Raw genomic sequence first — 17,576 nt, forward strand, 5'->3', positions numbered from 1 at the left:
TTCATTTAACCTTTTTGAAAATCAGTGTCCTGCTCTGTAAAATGAAGAGAAATATATGAATAATACCTGCATAGATGCATACATACAATGATGTACCTAATTGTTTGTATTTTGGTTTGCTCATCAGAATTTGAAGTCCTTGGGTACAGGGGCTGTCTTTTGCCCTTTCTTCATATCCCTAGCAGTCAGCACAATGCCTGGCATATAGTAAGTAGTCGATTAAATGTATGTTGACTAAATTTTGACTGACCTAACTTACAGGCTTATTAAGGGGTTCAAATGAGATAATGTGTATATGCTCTACAAACCTTAAAGGGTCAGCTGTGATAATTTTTATCTTCATAAGATAATACTGTAGATTAGAATTTGAAGAAATCTTAGAGGTCTTCTAGTTAAACTCTTGTCAAGTCAACAAGTTAGCAAGCATTTCTTACATGGTTACTATGTGCCAGGTGCTTTGCTAAGCACAGTAAGTACAGGTATTTTACAGATGGGGAAACTGAGGTCCAGAGGAGATAAGTGACTTGTTTAGGATCACATAGAGTGGAAGCAAAAGTGCTAGCATTCAAATTCAGATGCTACAATTCTGATCAACTCTCTTGCCATTGTCCCAGACTTCATTCCTTTGGGCCATCCTTTCAATCTTGACCATCTCTATGCATAATTAATTCAGTTTTTGCTTTTCTGATAATACATATGCGTATATGTGTATAATAGAATAATAACTGATTCTAGACGTACCTCTTTCAACTTCAGGCGTTTTCCCGTAGTTTTAATATTCTATAATTTGAGAAGGTCCTAGTTCTGATACCCAACATAATTTTATGGACTTTGGTCTCTCTCTTGACCTCAGTCTTTTGAGACTGCCATAGACCTAGAGTCCTTTACTTAGGTTAAAAATGTCACTGCACCAAATGGAGGCCGGAGAAGACATGGCCGGACATCAGTTATTTTTTTGTGGGTTGGGGAAAGACCCTGGGGTTTCAGTTGACCGCAAGTTCAATATGAGTCAGTATTGTGACAGGGTGGTCCAAAAAAAATCATTCAATCTTAAATTGCCTTGAGGGGAATAGGGTCCTAAATAAAAGAAAAGAAGTTATCCCATTACACTAGGTTCTGTTTAAAACATGTTGGAAATTTCACGTCCAGTTATTTTAGGAGACACTTTGACAAGCTAGAATGAGTTCAGAGGAAAGTGACCAGGATACTGAAGGGATTCAAAGTCGTTTCATGTGAGAATTGATGAAAGGAAATTAGGAGGTTTATTCTGAGCCTTTGGGGGTATTCTCAGCCTTTGGGGGTAGAAGGACATGTTGTCTTCACAAAGGTAAAAAGAGCCTACATGGAAGATTGATAAGACATTTTCTGCTTGGCCCAAAAGGGAAGGATAAATTCCAACAAGTAAAGAGAATCCAAATCTGAATTAACATAAGGAAGTGCCTCCCAATATTTAAATAGACCAGCATTTTTTGGGACACTAGTTGGCATAGTGGATACCTGGTGTTGGGAAGATCTGAGTTTGAATTCTGATTCAAGGACTTTTTAGCTGAGTGCTGCTGGGGAAGTTGCTTAACTTCTGCCTCAGTTTCTTCATCTGTATAATGGGGGTAATAATAGCACCTAACTCTAAGGGTTGTTGTGAGGATAAAAATTAGGTGATATTTGTAAAGTGCTTAGCAGTCTTCCTGGCACCTCATAAGCACTATATAAATGTTAGTTATTTAAAAATACTACTATTAACAAAAAGGGCCTAAGTGACTTACCCAAGGGTACATAGCTGGTAAATGTCTGAGGTTGGATTTGAACTCAGGTCTCCTTGACTCTAGGCCCTTCGCTTTAGCCACTGCACCATCTAGCTGCAGCCTGGATAACTACTTCAGATATTACTTTTAGCGCTAGGATTCTATGATGTTATGAAAAGACTTGGTTTCATGTCAAGAGACAGGTGACTTGGTGTAATGGAAAGAGGATTGGACCGGGAGCGCTGCACCCAGGTTTTGACCCTAATTCTGTTGCCTACAACTTGATCAACCTTGGACAAGTCACTAACTCTCCCTGGACTTTAGTTTCCTCCTCTGTAGATTGGACTAGATGACATTTAAAGTCCCTCCCATCTCTGGATCTATGATCCCAGCTCTAAAATCATGACAAAATTTCTTTCAAATTGGTGTTACATCAGCACCCTTGCATTTTCATCAATTTGGTTATATCTGCTAGGTCAGTGAATTCTGAATCTTATAAGATAAAATGCTCTTTGGATAAGACATGTTCTTTGTCCTCTGCCCTTGAAACAAACCTCATTAAAAAAAAAGCAATATTACCAATTTGATGAGATAAAAAGTTTTATTTTTCCCCTAACCACTGCAAAATTACCATTTCAAGTTGTAAGTTTGTGAATAATAAGAATGAGGAGATTTGTTTCGGCATTTGAGAGAAGTTTACTAGTAATGAACATTTTTCATTATGGATAAGGATTGGACCTTTATTTCAGTGTTACTTTTTGTTCTTTAGTTGTGGGGCTTTTTTCAGTCATGTGACTCTTTATGACCCCTTTTGGAGTTTTCTTGCAAAGATTCTGGAATGGTTTGCCATTTTCTTCTCCAGCTCATTCTACAGATGAGAAAACTGAGGCAAACAGGGTTAAGCGACTTTCCGAGGGTCTACATAGTCCCTAATGAAGAACCTCACAATGGATGCTGGGACCTCCTTTCTAACTTATAAAGTCTTATAAAGTTTTCCAGATTACTGAGGAGTTAAATGACTTTCTGAAGCTCATACATCCTTTTTGTGTTAGAGGTCATTCTTGAATTCAAGTCTCCCTGCTTGGAGATCAGCTTTCTGTCTACTACATCACACTGTCTCTCTATTGTGTTGAGGTGGCTAGGTTGTGCAAAGATAGAGCCCAGAGTCAGGGAGACCTGAGTTCAACTTTGACTTCAGACAGTGTGGCATTGGGAAAGCCACTTAACTTCTCTTTGCCTCAGTTTCCTCAACTATATAATGGAGATAGAACCAACCTCACAGGGCTGTTGTGGGGATTAGATGACATAGGATTTGTAAAGCACTTAGTGTAGTGCCTGGCACATAGTAGGTTCTATATAAATGATTATTCTCTTCTCGCCTCCTCTTATTGTTATTTTTTAGAGAATGTCCTCATATGCCTGAAATAAGCCTGATGCAATTTGTCAACTTCCATGTTATAGATTCCTTGGGGAAAGAAGAGCTTATGCATTATGAAAACGTCTTGGTTTGAAGGTTAAGGACTCCTGGCCCATACAAGCTCAGCATAAATTAGACTGTGCATATTTGTATTCCCAGAGAATCATGTCATTTTATGAGTTTTTACATATATCTGTCCCCTTGCAGTATCATAGAATCCCACAAATGGAAAGAATTTTGGAGGACTTCTAGCTGTAGTTCTCTCCTTTCACCAGGTAGGGAACCGAAGCCCTAGGAGGCGAAGGAAAGTGAGTTGGTGAGGGTCATTCGGTGAGTCAATGGGAGTGCCAAGACGAGAACAGAAGTCTCCTGGCTCACAGTCTGGCCCCTTTGTCTGCTGTCTCACATGTCAGTGTCTCTCTCACTGCCATCAGACGTGAGATCATAGGACTAGGAGATCATGGAAAATGCACTAGAAGGAGCACTAGTCCAAGCAGATGGTGGCTTGAGCAAAAATATCATCTCCTGTCATCCTGGAGTATCAGAAGGTCAGACAAGGGAAGGAAGTTTAGGCCTAAACCCAATGCCCATATATACTTCATGGGGTTGTTGTCAGTAAAATGATTCGTATACTGTCAAGTACTATATAAAGACGAGCCACTGCCATTGGCTAAAGACTCATATGCACAACCTCTTTGTGGAGGTTGGGGACTACGAGTAAAGAATATCCTATGTAATGTCAGACATTTTCAATCTATTAGTTTTTTGAAGTGTTTTTGTTGTTGTTTTAGATTTTTTTGTTTAAGCAATGGAAAGGGAATAAACATTTATTAAGCATCTATGGTATGCCTGGCACTGTGCTAAGCGCTTACAAATATTATCTCGTTTGATCCTCACAACAGTCCTGGAAGAGAGGTGTTATTATGATTCCCATATAATAGTGGAGGGACCTCAGGCAGAAAGAAGTTAGATGACTTACTCAGGGTCACACAGCTAATAAATTTCTGAGGCTAGGTTTGAACTCCTGTCTTCCCTGACTCAAGGGCCTTCTCTCTATCCACTGAGTCACCTAGCTGCCTATCAGAGGAGGAGGAGGAGAAGGGAAAGAAATATATTGGAAAATGTGTGATATAAAAACAAAAGATATTGGGAAATATGTCACCATATATGTACATGTATGTATATATATATCTATATATATATATATACCTATATATATATATCTATATAATGAAGCAATTAAAAAGAAATCTTATAAGAAAAAAATTAAACACTGGGCTTGAAAGCAGACATAGGGATTTGGGTCCCCCTTCTTCTATGTATGACCTGTGTTTCTTTTGGCAAGTCATCTGTCAAACAGAGATAATAGTTTCTGCTCCATCTGCTGGATAGGGTGGTCATGTGTATCATAAGAGATTCACTTATTATGGGAGATAGTCCAGTTCATTTCCCTCATCTGGTAGATGAGAAAACCAAGGCCCAGATATGGGCCAGAGATTTGCCTCAAGCCTTAGAATTTGTCAGTGGCAATCAGAGCTTGAAGACAGATCTCCTCACTTCCAGTCCAGAATATAAAATGTTTTATAAACCATAAGACAGTGTGGCATTATGAACAAAGAGGTGGCCTCAGGGTCAGGAAGATCTGAAAACTCACTCTGAACTATATTGTATGACCCTGGGGGAGTCACTCCTTCTCAGTACTCCTGGGCGTTTCTCTAAAACAGTAAAGTACATAGAAGATGCCAATCTGCAAATGTAGAAATTTCTTCACTGAGAGTTCCCTGTGTCATTCAAATCAAAGTTTGACCAAAATTTAAAAAAAGACATGCATATACACAATAAAGACAAGATGTAAATATCAGGTAATATTCATATATAACATGTGACCTTTTCTTTCTTTCATTTTTAAAATCTAGACCTTTTATTTCACCAGCATGGGGAATTTCTACAATGGGAACACCCTCCAGTAGTATAGGTCAGCAACTTGTCTGTAACCTCTAAGACTAGATTACTCTAGGCAAATGGGATGGCTGTTCTGGTGTGCCACCACAGAACCCTGTGCCCAAAGACATGCTTGGCTGCTTGGGTCAGACATGTCCATCTGGCTTTCCAAGTCTAAGTGAGGAATTAGTGAAGTTGGAATATGTGGCCTAGCTAACTATAGCATATGGCTTGTGATCTTTCTTGAACCTGGAGAGTGGGTGGAGAACAATCTTCTGCTGACTGTGTAAAGTCAAATATATGGTTGCCAACATGTAGATCAGGAGGAGCCTCTATACTCCTGCCAAAATTACCCTAAAGCACTGGGGAGAGCTCCATGGCTGAAGAACTGAAGGAAAAGGAAAGTTACAGAAGGTTTTTTTTGCTGTATTCTGAGCACATTTTTTAAAACTACCATATCAGACCCAGAACATCCAAATGGTTATTGACCCATTCCTATTAGTTATCATGTACAATTATCCACTTATTCCAAAGGTATTATTCGAATCTCCTGTTTGGAAAATCTCTTGAGGATAGGAAGCATATTATTTGGGATCAGCCCAATGATAGCAACTAAAACCCTTTCAGTGTTGATTTGATCTTTGGATATAACCCAAAAATTATTCAAAATCATGGAATGGTATGTAAAGCAGGCAATTATGAGTATAGAACTGAGCTAGTTACTGCTTTTTTTCCCTAAACCTCTAGCTCTGATTCCACTTAGGGATACCACCATTCATCAAGCTTCTCGTGTCAATATCCTTGATGTTGTTATCTTTTATTCTTCCCACCTTCTCACTTTTTATATTTAGTTAGCGAATCTCTGTTGTATTCCAAATCTCTTCTGTATTGACAGTACTCCAAAAAAAGGTAGGTACTTAATAAATATTTGTTAAAACATAGTATTATCATAAAATGGTACTTTTTTATGTCTGATCAAATCAATCTCTAAGAAAAGTAATAAAAAAATTATGTAGTGATACTCTTTTTGGAATAAGTGCATAGATTTTGAAGGGAACTTCCTTGAGTTGAAACTGTCCATGGCTTCATCTGAGGATCTAGGTCAGGCCATGGCCTACAGAGCCATGACTACAATATTTCACAACAGGGCAGGGCTTTTTGTTCCACTGCCATAGTAAAACTCTTTCCTTCCCCCCAACCTTGCAGAAGATGTCAATAAAACACATGTGAATATTCATATTTTGGTACATTTAATCAAAATATGCTTCTCCTTACTTCATAGTCACACTTTTTCTATCAGTCCTCAAGCATCTATTATGCACCTTCTAGGGGCAAAGCACAGAGATAGCTGCAGGGGATACAAATAAAAAGAATGGTAGAATCTTCTTCTCTCAAGCAGCTTACATTCTCTTAGGGAAGACATGATAATTATATCCAGGGTAAATATGAACAGCATAAATACAAATTAGCTAGGGAGGATGACAGTAGCAGTTGAGGAGATGAGGAAAGCATTCATGTAGATGATAGTGCTTGAGCTGTCTTGAAGAGAGAGCTTTTATCAGGTGGAGTTGGGTAGAAAGGGCATTGTAAGCATCAACATGGCACAGAAAAAGGAGATGAATTATTGCATGTGATGAATAAGAAGGCCAGTTTGGCTAGACAATGGAATACAAAAAGGGGAGTAATGTATGAGGATGAGAAGTTTAGAATGAAGTCAAATCGTGATAGACTTTACAAGTCAAAGGAAAAAATTACAGTTGGTTGGTTGTTATTTTAATCCTGGAGAAAATAGGAAACCATTGGAATTGACTGTTGATTGAGTCAGGAAGTGACTGTATCATAAATATACTCAAGATAAAACTCTTTGGCAACTATATGGAGGATAGATTGGCTGTGGAAGAAGTTTGAGTCAGGGAGAGAAACTCAGAGCTTGTTGCAATAATCTAGGCAAGATATGATGGCTGCCTGAATTAAAAGTGGTGGCATAGGTAGAAAGAAAAGGTCAGATAAGATGCAGAAAAAATATTATAGAGATTAAAATTACCAAATTTCACAAGCTATTGCTGTCTGGGATGGAGGAAGGAGAATTAAGAGTGGAGGATAATACCAAGGTCATAAACTTGAGAGGCTAGAAGAATGGTGATGCCCTCCAAAGAAAAAAGGAAGTTTAATGGGAAAAAATAATGAGTTATATTTTGGACAGGTGAGTTAGGGTAGTCTTTAGGACAATCAGTTTGAAATATCCAGTATGTGCCTTGTGACTCAGCTCCAGAAAGAAACTAGAAGAAAGTATAAAGATCTGTGACTCATCTACATAGAGATGATAATTAAACCTATGGTAGTTGATAAAATCAGCAAGAGAGAGAAAAAAAGAATTGGAACCTTGAGCATACACTCAGAGTTGAGGGAAATGAAATGGACAATGACTGAGCAATAAATCTGAGGAGTTATCAGACAGATAGAAAGAGATCCAAGAAAGGGTAGTGTTGTAAAAACCCAAAGAAGAGCATCTTAGGGAGGAGAGAGTGGTCAACAGACAGTCACGCTGTCAAGAAAGATGAAGACTGAGAAAAGACCATTCAATCTGGCAATTAAAAATCACTGGTAACTGTAGAAGGCAGTCTTATTTAATTGATGAATTCAGGGAGTAGACTGAAAAATGTTGATGAGTAGAAGAGGAGGTGATGAGCATGGAAAGTATTTTTCTAGATTTTTTGCTGAGAAAGGGAAGAGAGCTCTAGGATGATAGCATGTGGTGATGGCAAAAGTCTAATGGTAGATTTGTATAGATGGGTAAGACCTGCACATGCATGGAGAAAGAAGAGAAGGAACAAGTAAATAGGGAGAGACTGAAAATTAAGGAGACAAAAACAGGCTTAGAGAGAGGGATAGAGACAGGGATGGTTAAGGAAGAAATCTGCTAGAGAAGAGAAGAGGGATCAAGGATACTTTTAAAGGGATTGGTCTTGACAAGGACAATACCTACTACAAGATCATAGACTATATGAAATAAGGAGAAAGTGGAAGATGATGTCAGTGGTTCATGAAAGAAACAAAAGGGAGAAGAAGCTTTAGACTAATAGCCTCAATTTTCTCAGTAAAATAAAATGTAAAGTCAGCTGAGAGGGGAAATGAGGAGAGAAGACTTTGGAAGGTTTGGAATAGCCTCCATGTTAACTGGGATAAGAACTCAGGCAGGAGTAAAAAGATTGCCTTGTTATAGTGAAGGGCCAGATGAAACTAAATAATATAGATTGGTAATATACTCAGTCAGATCAATTGTGACAGAATCTCAGATCTGGAAGGGATCAGAGCAGCTTGTCCAATTCTCTTGTAAGCAGGAATCCCCCCTCTCCCTAAAGCCCCTCAAGAAGTAATCATCTAGCTTTTACTTTGTTATCTCTGGTAATGGGGACTTTACTATCTCAGGAAACAACTCATTCCACTGAGGCAACTTCTGCCAGCCCTTAATTCATAAGCAAACCAAGACTGACTCTTAATATCAAATCAGTCACATACAGGGAAGTGGAGGTCGATTTTCCATCCTTTCTTGGCACAGATTTTGGTTCTTTACAGGGAAACGTAGAAATTGTCATTGATCTGTGAGCTAAAAGAAATTGACCCATGTGCCATAGCTTAAAAGTATATAGTATATTAGAGTTTATAAAGCATTTCCTTCACCACTACCCCTATAAAGTGGACGTATGACATGAGTCCGTTTTACAGATCAGGAGACTGAAGCTCAGAGAGGTAAAAGGAGTCATCTCCTAAAATATAGGAGAACTAGGCCTAGAAGCCAGATCTTCTGACAGATTCCATTGCTTCTTCCTCTTCATCAGACCAATTTTCAATGCATTTGCAGTAACAGGGGTTTTGACAAACGCTAGCTAGCTCTTTAATCTCAGCATGGACACAAAGTGATTTCCTGGGGGAGTAGAATACTAGCATCTGAGGGGGTCAAATTAAGCTTCCTGTAGGAGGTGAAAATTGGACAGCTAGGTGGCACACTGGATGGAACACTGGGCTTGGAATCAGGAAGACTCATCTTTATAAGTTCAAATCTGGCCTCACACACTTACTATCTGTGTGACCCTGGGCAAATCATTTAACCCTGTTTGCCTCAGTTCCTTATATGGAAAATGAGCTGGAGAAGGAAATGGCAAACCATTCCAGTATCTCTGCCAAGAAAACCCCAAATGGGGTCATGAAGAGTCAGACACAACTGAAAAATGACTGAACAAAAAGGAGGTGAAACTTGTGTCAAACTTTGAAGGAGGCAAAGAATTTGTTTAAATAGTAACAAAAAGGGGAAGGAAGAGGAGGACTAAGCATTAATTAAAAGCCTACTGTGTTTCAGGCACTTTGCTAAGCATTTTATAAATATCTCATTTGATCCTCACAACAATCCTGGAAGATAGGTACTTTTGTTATCTCCATTTTGCATTTGGGGAAACTGAGGCAGACAAAGAGGAAGTGACTTTCCCAGGGTTACCCAGCTAGTAATTGTCTATGACTAGATTTGAACTGGTATGTTCTGACTGTCAGCCCAGCACTGTGCTAGGGAACAAGGGAGCTTATCTGTTGTTTGTAAGGAGTGAAGTATATGCTCCACTCCTTGGTAATTTCATGCATTCCAAGGCCTCAGTTTCCATCTCCGAATTTACAGTAAAATTTCCAAACTATATCTGAAACCTGCACCTCTCCACAGTACTTCAGTCCAGTATTTCCAACAGACTGAAGATATCCTGACCTACCTGACCTACCACCACCTCAACTCAACATGTCTAAAACTGGTGTATCAGAGTCCTTCCAAAGCTTGCCAGTCCTTCTAGTATTTCTATTTGCTTTGATAATATTATATCCTCCTCCCAGTCACCAGGCTTCACAGTTTTGAGATAGCATTAGGCCTATTTCCTTTTCCTCAGCCTCCACATGTCTTAGTAGTCACCAAATCATGTCATCTCTCTTCAGCACACTCCTTTCATCTTTTTCTTCCTTTTTTTACTCCCACACTCACTAACCATCCGGTCCTCACATGGACTATTATAATAACCACCTAATTGACCCCTCTGATTCTAGCCTCTTTTCCTATCTAGCCCACCCTTCCTAGCACTGATGAGGTAATCTTAATAATTCACAAGGCTGATTAAGTCAGTCCTGATTCCAAAAACCTTCACTGAATGCCCTTTGAACCAATGACATTAAGAAACAGAAGGGATCCCAGAGGAAATCAAAGATTATACCTTGCTTAGAATAATGACTTAATGTCAGGATTCTGTGGCTTCTGCCTGTTGGCCACAGCCTGTGATGTGGGCCAGCATGAAAGAAGGAATACCCTAGAAATTGTTATCAAGGATGCTATGGTCACCAACCTTGTGACACAACTCCATCACTGCCAAAACGTCCATGTTTTCTGTTTTCCAGAATTCAAGAGCTCACACTTTAGCCTCCATAAAGATATCTCCAATGTCATGACATGGGGAACATGGAAATTCACAAGGAAAGCCACCCAGGAACAAGGGACCCTCTCCCCCTGCACCCCTACACACCCAGTTGCAGAAGTCTTACCTGCCTTACTACATTCATCTCAATAAATAGCTATAAAAATTAAAAGTGTGTAGGTCCAGTCTGTAATAAACAACGGCCTAAAGTTCTCCTTCTGCCTCATTTTTATCTGTTGCCTGAAGGTAGCTTCAGAGAGAGAGTGAGAGAGAGAGAGAGAGAGAGAGAGAGAGAGAGACAGACAGACAGACAGACAGACAGACAGACAGGTGTAGTTCCGAGGGCCAGTTTTTACAACTGCCACTTTCTATCCTCATTTCTCAGTTGCTCTGGTATCCTCAAAGTGCTCATAACTAATGTGTGTTAAGTTGAACTGAATCAAAATTGAATCTAATGCAATAACCCCAGGAGCCACAAATCCCATATACAATATCATTAACAAATCATTCAGCTTATCCTTAAATTTTCCCAGTGATGGGGGACTCATTACCATACAGGGCATCCCACTCTGCTTTGGGGCAGCTCTAATGGTTAGTGCTGTTTCTTTTTCTTTATATCAAGCTGAAATCAACCTCACTCCATTGCAACAACTGCAAAACAGCCATGCAAAGAACATTCTATCTTGTGGCCTTGCTCTTGCCTTTGTTTTGATCAGTGAGGTTTCTACATAAGGCATTTATAAAGTACTATGGGCTCATTATTGGTTTTTGTTTTCTCCAAAGTCTCTAAAACAGAAATGTTATAAATTCAAACAGGAAATAGTTAACATTTTTAACCATGTGGAAGAGAAATCTGTGTTTCTCTTCAAGTCTAAAAAATATTCCCAGTCAGTCTGCATTTTAATAGCATTACCTTTGAACCTTGGCAATACACAGTTGTGCCAAGGGACATTGGATTTGGAATCAGAGGACTCTGGATGGAATCTTGGCTCACTCCTTCCTATGTGATCTTGGTCATATAATCATTTTTGGCCTCAGCTTCCTCATCTGTGTAACAAGAGGGTTGAATCAGGTGAACTCTGAGGTCCCTTCCAGTTCTGAACTGAAACCCAGCCAAATCAAAATGGGGGGAGGTAGCTTGGTAGATTCATCACCAGATATCAGAAACATACTATTTCTCTCTTTTGCTGTCCATATTTATACCTGCTAAACCAGGATCTACATTGCACATTGTGAATCAGACAGTTCTGTTGTTCACACTACACAGGACAAGGAAGACAGACATCATGGAGGTTTTTTTATGGAGTGAAATTGTTATTCCAAGGCAAGGGATGACATACTCAAATTGCTTGAAATCCTTAATAAGGTCTATTAAACCTAAACACCAAACCAGCAGGTAAAAAGATCTCAGGATGTGCCTGTAATCATTAGAATACTAAAAATGTTGTTAGTAGAAAGGGAGGTTTATGGGAAACAGATAATAGATGCGTTTATTTGTTTAGGAGGAAATTTTTAATGTGCTGGGAAGGAAGTAGGGTCTTGGCTGCACATATTTCATTCAATTCCCAGCAGTGTTAAGTCTCTGAAGAATCATGTTGTAAATAGAAGCCATAGAGAACATGCTGATACCCTAGCCAGAAGTACAACTAGGCAACCTGAACTTTGCCCTAAAGCAGAGGGTGTTAATAGTAGTTGAACTCCTTCCACATCTAAAAACAATTAGATTTAATGCCTAGTTAGGAATAATTTATTTTTGGTTCAGACCCATGGTTACAGCCGTATATGGAACTCCCAGTTTATGAACTCCTTTCGTTGATACAGATTAGCAATTCATTTGTAACGTAGTCTTAGTTGCCTGAGAGCACTAAGAGGACCTGAGTTCAAATTTGAACTCAGACACCTACTAGCTATGTGACCCTGGTCAAGTCACTTAACCTTGTTTGCTTCAGTTTCCTCACCTGTAAAATGAGCTGGAGAAGGAAATGGCAAACCACTCCACTATCTCAGCCAAGAAAACCCCAAATGGGATCATGGAGAGTCAGACATGACTGAATAACAACTGAGAGGCTGCCTGACTTGCCTATGCAGCTAGGTCTCAATTAGTGTGAACAGTGAGTCCCCTGAAGCATCCTCATATTTTGAATTCACACTATCTGAAGTTATAATTATGTAAAAATATGGTAATTTGTTCCAGCTCAATGGAAAAATACAGTAGGAATTAGAATAACTTGACTATTTCAGGGAATTTCTTATTTATGCTAACTAGAACCTAACTGTAGTTACACAGGCAGGAACCACCAGAAGTGATAATTAAGCCTAGCTCTTCCTTACTCCAAAGCTGGCCCTCTACCCATTAAGTCATGCTGTCTTGTTTTGGCAAAATGTGAGAGAAAGAAAGAGAAAAGGAGAGGGAGAGGTTGAGAGAGATTTGTTGAAAAAGGAAGCTACCAGATGGCATACTTCCTTCCCCAGAAGTTATACCTTATAGGAACTTCTATCTGACCTACCCTTACCTCCCACCCCCAGCATCCCCCATAGCTTTCTCCCCAGCAATAACCTTCTGTGTATCTCTCACCATGTGTCCTTAAATCCTGGGGTTTGCTCCTTTACCTAATGATCTTGTCTCTAGAAAGTTATTTGGGGGATGTTTCATGTTACTTTCTCTAGGCACCCAAGTTCCTAGTCATTGCTTTGGCTTCTAGGATTTAGAGCTGGCAAAAACCTTAAAGATCATTGAGAAAAGGTTAACCTATAACGTTCTTGGACCTTTTTAAAAATGTGCTCCACTAAGGAACTTGAGGGTGTTTAACCTGGAGTAAAGAAGAATTTAGATAGTATAGATGATTTCATTTATTGGATTTTTATCCCCAGCACCTAGCATAGTGCCTGGCACATGGAAAGCACCTAATAAATCTTTATTGATTGATTAATTAACGTGGCTACTGTCTTCAGATATTTGAAGGGTTTTCATATGAAAGTGAGCTCAGATATGTTCTACTTAGACCCAGGGAGCAAATCCAAGAGGATGCAGCAATGAGGTACAAAGAAGTTATTATAACCTTATAAATAATAATAGTAATAAGGGCAATTATTACTATCATTGCTTCTACAAAAACAATAATAAATAAATAGCTCACGTCTTTTTAGTGCTTGAAGGTCTGCAAAGTACTTCCAAAGTGTTGTCACATTTGATCTTCACAACAACCCTGCAAAGGAAGCACTATTATAACCATTTTACAAATGGAGTAATTGAGGCTGACAAATGCTAAGTAACTTGCCCAGGGTTATGCTCTTAGCATGTGTCTGAAGATTCTCTCTGACTCTACAGCTTGCACTCTCTCTACTATGCTACCCCATGTTCAAGGTGGACTGGCACCTCTGGGGTAAGGAATTGCTGAGCCCTTTTCAGAGCTGCTCATCCACCTTTGGTGTCCACCTGGCACCCAACTCTCACCTGTGGCTCCAAGAAGCTGTAGCATGCACAGGCCACACTCTGGTAAAACTGCCTCAGTAGACGGGCTAAACCAGGATGATGGTAACCAACGGGCTTCAGATCTATCTGTGAGTTGAGGGGATATCTACCCCAAACATGTGAAGACTCCTCCTGGTGGAATGGGGGGATGAAAACAATGGGTTCCATGAAGGTGGCTGAAGCAGGAGCTGTGGAATACTTAGAGCTTCATCAGACATTAAAGATGCCAAGGTCATCTCCTGCATTATAGGCCATTGCAAATCTTCTTGAGTTTTGTCTTGCCGCTGGACTTCAATGACTCTTAAAAGAGAGTCAGGCTGATGACTTTGTGCAACTCTACCTCACTTAAATCCAATTCACGCACAAGTCAAGACTTCACCCCATGATGCCATTGGTCCTTTTCTAAAACAGAAGATGAAAAACAGTAACAATACCACCTAGTTGTCTGTGCAGCGTAGTTAACTTGACTATGCTCTTGGTCTGCTTCACAGGTCATGACAAGATATGCATAGTAACTTTAGAACACGCCTGTGAAGTAAATACTTGGCATTGTATCAAATTCAGTAAAAGAATCCACAGTATCTTTTCTATTCAAGTCAGTAATTTTGCTATTAATGTAATTCAACAAGCATTTATTAAGTGGTTATTATTTACAAGACACTGAGAAAGATGCTGTAGATGCAAAGATAAAACAGAAACAGTTTCTACCCTTAGGGAGCTTATATTCTACTGTTTTGGTTCTTTTCAATAAATGCACCAAAATTCAACAAACATATTATAATTACCTATTTTCATGCTAGGCATTGTTGTGGGCATGTGAAGGGATTGTCTCCCAGCGTAGAATGTAAGCCCCTTGAGAACAAGAACCATTTAATTGATTTTTTGCGTATCCTTAGCACCTAATATAACATCACAACGTAGATGAATTTAATAAATTCTTGTTGGCTGATTAATTGCTTCGGAGACAAATGAGGCAGTATACCTACCTTCAAGGAATTTATAGACTAGTAAGAGTAACAAGCTGCAAATACAGAATGTAATATGGTAAGTGAGAAGGGGAGGTACAAGCAAAACAGTGGGGATTCCAAGAGGGAGAGATTACTTCCTGTGTCAAAATCAAAAGCTTAGCTTCTCATATTGGCCATTTATTAAATTGAATGATTGCATTCCCCAGCCATGACAACATATTTTACTATGCCTGTACTCAATGATAAAATATACAAGTGACAAAATATTTTGTGAGAACTGTTTATCATCATTTAAAAATATTAAGCATGATTCAAAGTTAAATTCCCCCTGGTGTTACTTAACAAGCATCTCTCTAAGCACATTTATATCTGTGCTTCTGTGGCTCTGCCATTGTGATCCATTACCTCCAAAAGAAGCTGTTTTGACAGAAATAGAAGTGTGTACTTGATAGCGCTGCCTTCCCACTTGACAGCCCTATCAAGTCATCAGCTGGGGAAGGTGAACTGGCCACAATCTTATGCACCATTCGTAGGACATCATTGAAATATTCTTGGGAAATTCTTTGACTTAGTGACCTATATTTCCATAAGGCTTTGGCTGCCCTTTTGAGGAATAAAGAACAGCTTATGAATGCCCTGCATAATGTTAAGCTTGATTGTTCTGGGATTCTGAAGACCATGGCTAAAAATGCTTATAATAAATAATATCATTTTCCACCTGTATGGTGGTTTATAGTTTTTAACGCACTTTCATGTACCTGGTATCATCTCATATTCATTGTAAGCCTCACTAGGTCAAATTTATATAATCCTTTAAGGTTTAATGCATAGGTTCCCAAAGTGGGCAATACCTCCCTCTGCCGGGCCCTAGAAGGACCAGGGGAAGTTGCAATTGGGGGCATTAAATAAAAATAAGGGAGTGGTGGAAGCATAAGGGAAGAAGAGAAGAAAATTTTGAAAAACCATTTGTACATGTTTTATCTGTTGTGTAACAGAGTTAAAGTCACAGTGATTACATTATTTTCCAAATAAACACAGAAAATGCAAGTTATAATGGTTGTAACAAGTTATAATGGTTATTACAAATTATAATTTTTTTATAATATAACTGATCAGTGATCAAGTAGACCAACAGGTCTTAACAAGCAAGTGCTAGCAGGCAAATATGTCGTGCATCATCAGGAAGTCCAGCATGCATCAGCAGGAATATATGTGTGCAATGATGTGTTTACAATACAATACTATATGGTTTCATGACATACTATTGTATCATCAAAATTTCAATGCAGGAAAAAACTCACAAATTTACAATGAATTATTAAATTTAAGATGTGTCATTTAAAAAATATTTTGCATGTTTTTTGAAATGACACAAATTAAAAAAAAAAACATTAAATGGTTAAAGAAAGTAGATTTCCAGGGGAGGTGTTGAGTAATATTTTTTTCGAAAGAGGATGGTAGGCCAAATAAGTTTGGGAACCTCTGGTTCAGTAGGACACTGGCAGTCATTGAATCCAACCCTTTACCCGGTGTGGGATCACTTCTGGGACATCCTTGACATTCTCCTTCCAGTCTCTCTTTGAGTGCTTTTATTGACAGGTAGCTCAACACTTACCAATGCAGCTTATTCCATTTCTTGAGAGGCCCTAGTTATTACAAAGTTCTTCCTTATATTAAGTTGAAAGCCATTTGCCTATAACTACAACACATTGGTCCTAGTGCAAATCACCTTCTCCCCCATATACATATGATCCCTCTTCCACATACAAACCTTTCAGACACTTGAAGAAAGCTAACAGGTTTCATCATACCTCCTCCCAACCTCCACCTTCCAAGGTTCTCCACACCCAGCTGAGGTTCTCCAACCATTCCACACACTACCTGATTCGAGTCCCTTCACCATCGCAATCATCATTCTGTGAATCATAAGCCTCTTAGGTTGTGAGGCTCAGACAGGAGCAATATAAATGAGATGTCACCTGATGCAGCTGTAGGATGACCCACCACCCACCTTGGTTTGGACAACGTAATTCTAAGGTCCCATTATCTTTCTCCGTAGTGACAGCTCACTTGTCGACTCCAGTTGAATTTGTCACCAGCATTACTTTTAACAACTTTTTTTTTTAATGTGAACTGGCTGTAAATCATAGCTACGCTATCTGCTATATGCATACTTTTTTTAGTTACTATTTCAACCAATAGAAAGGTGAGGGAGGGAAGAGAGAACATTTTGAAGTGGGGATGAGTTGGGAGGGTGAAGGTGAGGAAAGACCTAGTACAGCCAGTTTGGTGAGCTGTGTGGGGAGCAGACGTTCAGGGGTATTCTTTGAGCTTTGAGAGAGAATACAGAGCAGCTAGAAGCATAGGACACATTCTGTATCCCCTGAAACCATAACCTGATTCTAGCTGCAGGGACCTAAAGTGGATACTATCACTGCAAAGTGCTGTCCATTGGCCCCTACGCCTGCACCCTGACAGGGGGAAGTGGTTAACTTCTGTTCCACGAGCATTTCATAAGTACTTTCTGTGCATCAGATACGCTGCTGGATCCTAGGAGTACATGGACAAACAAGAAACAGCACTTTCTCTCAAGGA

At 39.3% G+C, this 17,576-nt stretch overlaps 1 protein-coding gene across 1 annotated transcript in view; it reads left to right on the forward strand.

The window, feature by feature from the left end:
• The window catches only part of LOC118836710 (disks large homolog 2-like), a 302,319-nt gene that overhangs the window by 164,119 nt on the left and 120,624 nt on the right, over positions 1–17,576 (forward strand). The gene's annotated exons all lie outside the window — the stretch shown is intronic.

This window comes from Trichosurus vulpecula, chromosome 2, assembly GCF_011100635.1.
Source record: "Trichosurus vulpecula isolate mTriVul1 chromosome 2, mTriVul1.pri, whole genome shotgun sequence".
Taxonomy (NCBI): Eukaryota; Metazoa; Chordata; class Mammalia; order Diprotodontia; family Phalangeridae; genus Trichosurus; species Trichosurus vulpecula.